The sequence below is a fragment of the Heterocephalus glaber genome, unplaced genomic scaffold, assembly GCF_053883595.1.
Source record: "Heterocephalus glaber isolate CG9 unplaced genomic scaffold, H.glaber_assembly_v1.0 deba00001497, whole genome shotgun sequence".
Taxonomy (NCBI): domain Eukaryota; kingdom Metazoa; phylum Chordata; class Mammalia; order Rodentia; family Bathyergidae; genus Heterocephalus; species Heterocephalus glaber.
The window spans coordinates 65,946,742-65,952,157 of record NW_028258320.1 but is presented as its reverse complement, the minus strand read 5'-3'; the positions used below and the strand labels follow the sequence as shown (position 1 = coordinate 65,952,157).

Here is a 5,416-nt window from a genome sequence, read left to right as displayed (position 1 = left end):
GCAGAAATCCAGAGGATCATCAATACCTACTTCAAGAACCTGTACTCTAATGAAATGGACAGATTCCTAGATACATATGAATTGCCAAAGTTAAATGAAGAAGATATAAAAATTCTAAACACCCCAATTACAATGAGTGAAATTGAAAATGTAATAAAAAATTTACCATCAAAGAAAAGCCCAGGTCCTGATGACTTCACTGCTGAATTCTATAAGACATTTAAAGAACAACTAACGCCATTACTCTTTAAACTCATCAAGGAAATTGAAAGGGAAGCAAGGTTTCCAAATTCATTCCTGGAAGCAAGCATTACTGATTCCAAAACCAGGGAAAGACCCAACCCAAAAAGAGAACTACAGGCCAATCTTCCTAATGAACATAGATGCAAAAATCCTCAACAAGATACTGGCAAACAGAATACAGAGGGTCATCAAGAAGATCATACACCCTGAAAGTCGGATTTATCCCAGGGATGCAAGGATGGTTGAACATTTGTAAATCAATAAATGTAATACACTATATTAACAGAGTCAAGGACAAAAACCATATGATCATCTCAATAGATGCAGAAAAAGCATTCGACAAAATCCAACACCCATTCATGATAAAAACCCTATAGAAAATTGGAATAGAAGGTCTTTATCTCAACCTGATTAAGGCTCTCTATGAAAAAGTAACAGCCAATATCATATTAAATGGTCAAAAACTGAAAACTTTCACACTAAAATCAGGAACAAGCCAAGGATGCCCACTATTACCACTCCTGTTCAATATAGTTCTGGAAACATTAGCCACAGCAATCAGAAAAGAGACAGAAATAAAAGCAATAAAGATAGGAAAGGAAGAAGTTAGACTGTCATTATTTGCTGACAATATGATACTTTACATAGAAGACCCAAAAAACTCTACCAAAAGACTTCCAGACTTAATTGACAGATTCAGTAGAGTAGCTGGATATAAGGTCAACACTCAAAAAACAATAGCTTTTTTATATACAAATAATAGACTCACTGAGAGAGAAATTAGGGAAACAATTCCTTTTACAACAGCATCCCCCAAAAATGAAATATCTAGGAATCAATCTAACAGAGGAAGCACAAGACCTCTACACTGAAAACTATAGCACTATGAAAAAGGAGATCGAGGAGGATATAAGAAAATGGAAAGCCATCCCTTGTTCCTGGATAGGAAGAACCAATATAGTGAAAATGGCCATACTTCCAAAACTATTATATAGGTTTAATGCAATGCCGATTGAAATTCCAACAATATATTTCACAGAACTAGAGAAAACAATCCAAAAAATCATTTGGAACCAGAAGAGACCTAGAATAGCAAAAGCAATTCTAGGCAACAGAGACATGGCAGGGGGTATCATAATCCCCAACTTGAAACTATACTACAAAGCTACTGTGATTAAAAACAGCATGGTACTGGCAAAGAAACAGACCTGAGAATCAGTGCAATAGATTAGAAGATGCAGGAACAACTCCAGACATACTCATCTACCTCATCTTTGACAAAGGAGCCAATCACCCACATTGGAGAAAAGATAGCCTCTTTAATAAATGGTGTTGGAAAAACTGGATTTCAACCTGCCAAAGATTAAAACTAGACCCATATGTATCACCATCCACTAAACTAAGATTGAAGTGGATTAAAGATCTAAATATTAAAACAGAAACACTAAACTTGCTGGAAGATGTTAGGTAGAATTCTTGAAGACATTGGCATAGGAAAAGACTTTATGAACAAAACCTCAGTAGCACGAGAACTAGCACAAAGAGTCAATAACTGGGATCTCATCTTATTAAAAAGCTTCTGCACTGCAAGAGAAACCATCAACAGAGCTAAGAGACAACCTACGATGTGGGAAAATATTTTAGCAGCTGTGCCTCAGACAAAGGACTACTATCTAGAATATATGAGGAACTGAAAAAAATCATACCCCTCAAATTCAAAGATCCAATTCAAAAATGGGCATCTGAAATGAACAGACATTTCTCAGACAAAGAAGTGAAAGCAGCAAATAAACATATGAAAAAATGTTCAACATCACTGGTCATTCGAGAGATCCAGATGAAAACAATACTGAGATTCCACCTCACCCCAGAAAGAATGGCTGCCATCAAGAAATCAACCAATAACAAATGTTGGCGGGGCTGTGGGGAGAAAGGAACCCTTCTCCATTGTTGGTGGGGATGCAGACTGGTGCAACCACTGTGGAAATCAGTATGGAGATACCTCAAAGAACTAGGACTACAGGTCCCATTTGATCCAGCTATTCCCCTGCTGGGTATCTTCTCCAAAGAATTAAAAGAATCATACCACAGTGATATATGTGCACCCATGTTTATAGCGGCACAGTTTGTAATAGCTAAAACTTGGAAACAGCCTAAGTGCCCATCAGCGGAGACTGGATAAAGAACATGTGGGGTTTTTTATGGAATACTACTCAGCTATAAAGAATGAGAAACAAGAGATATTTACAGCTAAATGGATGCATATTGAGGCCATACTCGTAAGTGAAATAAATAGGACACACATGTGTAAATACTGAAGAGTTTCTCTAGTGTGAGAAACTGAAAGTGTAAATAAGGATTAAAATGATTAGAACGAATAATTGATAATTTGAAATAGGAAGAAAAGGTCCAAAGGGGAAGGGGAAGTGGGAGGGAAGGGGAAAAGAAAGAAGGGAAAGGAAAAATTATAAATAAAGGAAAAATGGAAACAAAGTCTTTGTAAATAGGGAAAGGTGGAGGGGTGAAGGGAGCACAGGGAATGGGGAAAAAATAAGAACCAAGATCCATCATGTACAGGAACAAGCACCTAATGATAAATGTAAATGTACTGTATACCTAAAATGTACCAATAAAAGAATATAAGCAAAAAAAGTGATACAGTTGATTTAGAGAGGAGATGAGTCACACAATTTAGAGTCTTGAAGACACAAAAAGTTGAAGTAAATAGAATTTAGGGTAGAAAAATGACTGCCACTCTGCCCAGCCACAGGCAGCACAGGCTTCCCTGGCTTTCCAGGCGCTGGTGGCGGCTGCCCTGGCCCTGGCCCCCCATGCACGGGCCAACTCCTCGGCAGCCTGGAGGCACTGAATGAGCCCTCGCCACTGCTTTTAGGCTCCAACATGGAAGGTGGATCTTCTAATAGTACGAGCTGCTTGCAAAGGCTGACCGAGTGTTTTCTGAGCCCCAGCTTGACAGACGAAAAGGTGAAGGCATACCTGTCTCTTCACCCCCACGTGTTAGATGAGTTCATATCTGAATGTGTTAGTGCAGACTCCAGAGCAATGGCTGAAGAGGAAAAACAACAAACTGGAAGATGACTCAGCTCCTAAGGAAGTCAGGAGGTGCCAAGATACAAATTATGCATGGAGCTGAGCTAAACAGCTACATAGAACAACGGCTGGATACAAGAGGGGACAATCATTTGCTCCTCTATGAGTTGAGTAGCATCACCAAAGTAGCCACATAAGCAGATGGATTTGCACTGTATGTCCCTGAAGAGTGCAATAGCAGTCTGTGCATGTTCACACTACCTGGAATAAAGGAAGGAAAACCCAGGCTCAGCCCTGGAAGCCCATAACCCAGGGCACCACCATCTCTGCTTATGTGGCCAAGTCCAGGAAAACATTGCCCATAGAAGACATCCTTGGGGACGGGCAGTTTCCAAGAGGTCCTGGACTGGAATCAGAGACTCGTATTCTCATGTTCTCTGCTTGCCAACTGTCACTGCGATTGGCGATTTGATGGCTATTTTCGAGCTGTACCAGCACTGGGGAAGGAGGCTTCTGCCTCAGTCATCAAAAAAGTTGCAACAGCAAATCTTGCCTGGGCTGCAATAGCAATACATCAGGTATAGGTATGCAGAGGTCTTGCCAAACACACTGAATTGAGTGACTTTCTACCAGATGCTTCAAAAACATACCTTGATAACACACTTGCAATAGATTCTCTACTTGAACACATAATGATATATGCAAAAAACCTGGTGAATGCTGAGCGTTGTGCACTTTTCCAGGTAGACCCTAAGAACAAGGAGTTGTATTCAGACCTTTTTGATGTTAGAGAGGAAAAAAGAAGGAAAACTCATCTTCAAGAAGACCAAAGAGAAGATTTTCCATTGAGAAAGGAATCGCTGGGCAAGTGGCAAGAACGGGGGAAGTCCTGAATGTCCCAGTTGCCTATGCAGATCCACGCTTTAACAGAGAAGCAGACTTGTACACAGGCTACACCACCCGGGTTATCCTGTGCATGCCCACGGTGAGCCAAGGAACCATGATCGGGGTAGTGCAGATGGTGAAAAATCTCAGTGGCAGTGCCTTCTGCAAGACAGACAAGAACAACTTCAAGATGTTCACTGTCTTCTCTGTGTGGCCTTACATAGTGCTAGTATGTATCAGAGAATTCGTCACTCAGAGCACATTTATGAGGTAACTGTGGAAAAGCTGTCCCATCATAGCATTTGCACTGCAGAAGAGTGGCAAGGCCTCATGCATTTCACACTCCCTGTACAACTCTGCAAACAAATCAAACTATTCCACTTTGACATTGGTCCTTTTGAAAATATGTGGCCTGGAATTTTTGTCTATGTGGTTCATCAGTCCTGTGGGATGTCCTTTTTTGACCTTGAGAAGTTGTGCCGTTTGATTACGTCTATGAAGAACCACCACCGGCAAGTGCCATACCACAGCTGGAAGCATGTGGTCTCGGTGCACACTGTATGTATGCCAACCTGCAGAACCACTGTGCGCTCTTCACTGGCTTCAAGCTACAGTGGAGGACTGCTGATCGCCTGCCTGTGCCCTGACCTGGACCACAGGGGCTTTAGTAACACCTATCTACAGAAATTCAGAAGTCCCGTGCAGCACTCTACTCCACCTCCACCACGGAGCAGCACCTCTTCTCCCAGGCGGTGTCCATCCTGCCATTGGAAGGCCACAACATCTTCTCTACCCTGAGCTCCTGTGAGTACGAGCAGATGCTGGAGATCATCCCCAAAACCATTATCACCAAGGATCTTGCTTTGTACTTTGGAAACTGGCAACATTTTCCAGGCTAAGCTTGTGGAGGCCTTACTGGGAAGGGAAAGAGACCACTCCGAAGGGTACTCTACCTTGTGTCTTTCCACAAAGGTGTCAATGGTACTACTCTAGTATTGTACTTTGGCTTTAACACCCATGTTGGTTTGTTATTGTTGGTTATAAACAGGGTTCTTTTACACATTGCTGTTGTGAATGTCCACGTGTGATCTCCTTATGGTTAACTTGAGTTATAGCCTCAGGACACAGCCTCAAGACAGTGTCACGAAGGGGACAGAGTTAAGAAGTGATAGGAAAAAGTCAAATTCTTGCTCCATAGCTTCATGATTTCAGGTGAACCAGAGTGCATTCTCTTAGG

The 5,416-nt window shown here is 41.6% G+C and overlaps 1 pseudogene; it reads left to right on the top strand.

The window, feature by feature from the left end:
• Window positions 1-3,129: 3,129 nt before the first annotated feature.
• On the top strand, window positions 3,130-5,078 carry LOC101710014 (cAMP and cAMP-inhibited cGMP 3',5'-cyclic phosphodiesterase 10A pseudogene; annotated as a pseudogene).
• The last annotated feature ends 338 nt before the right edge of the window (window positions 5,079-5,416 follow it).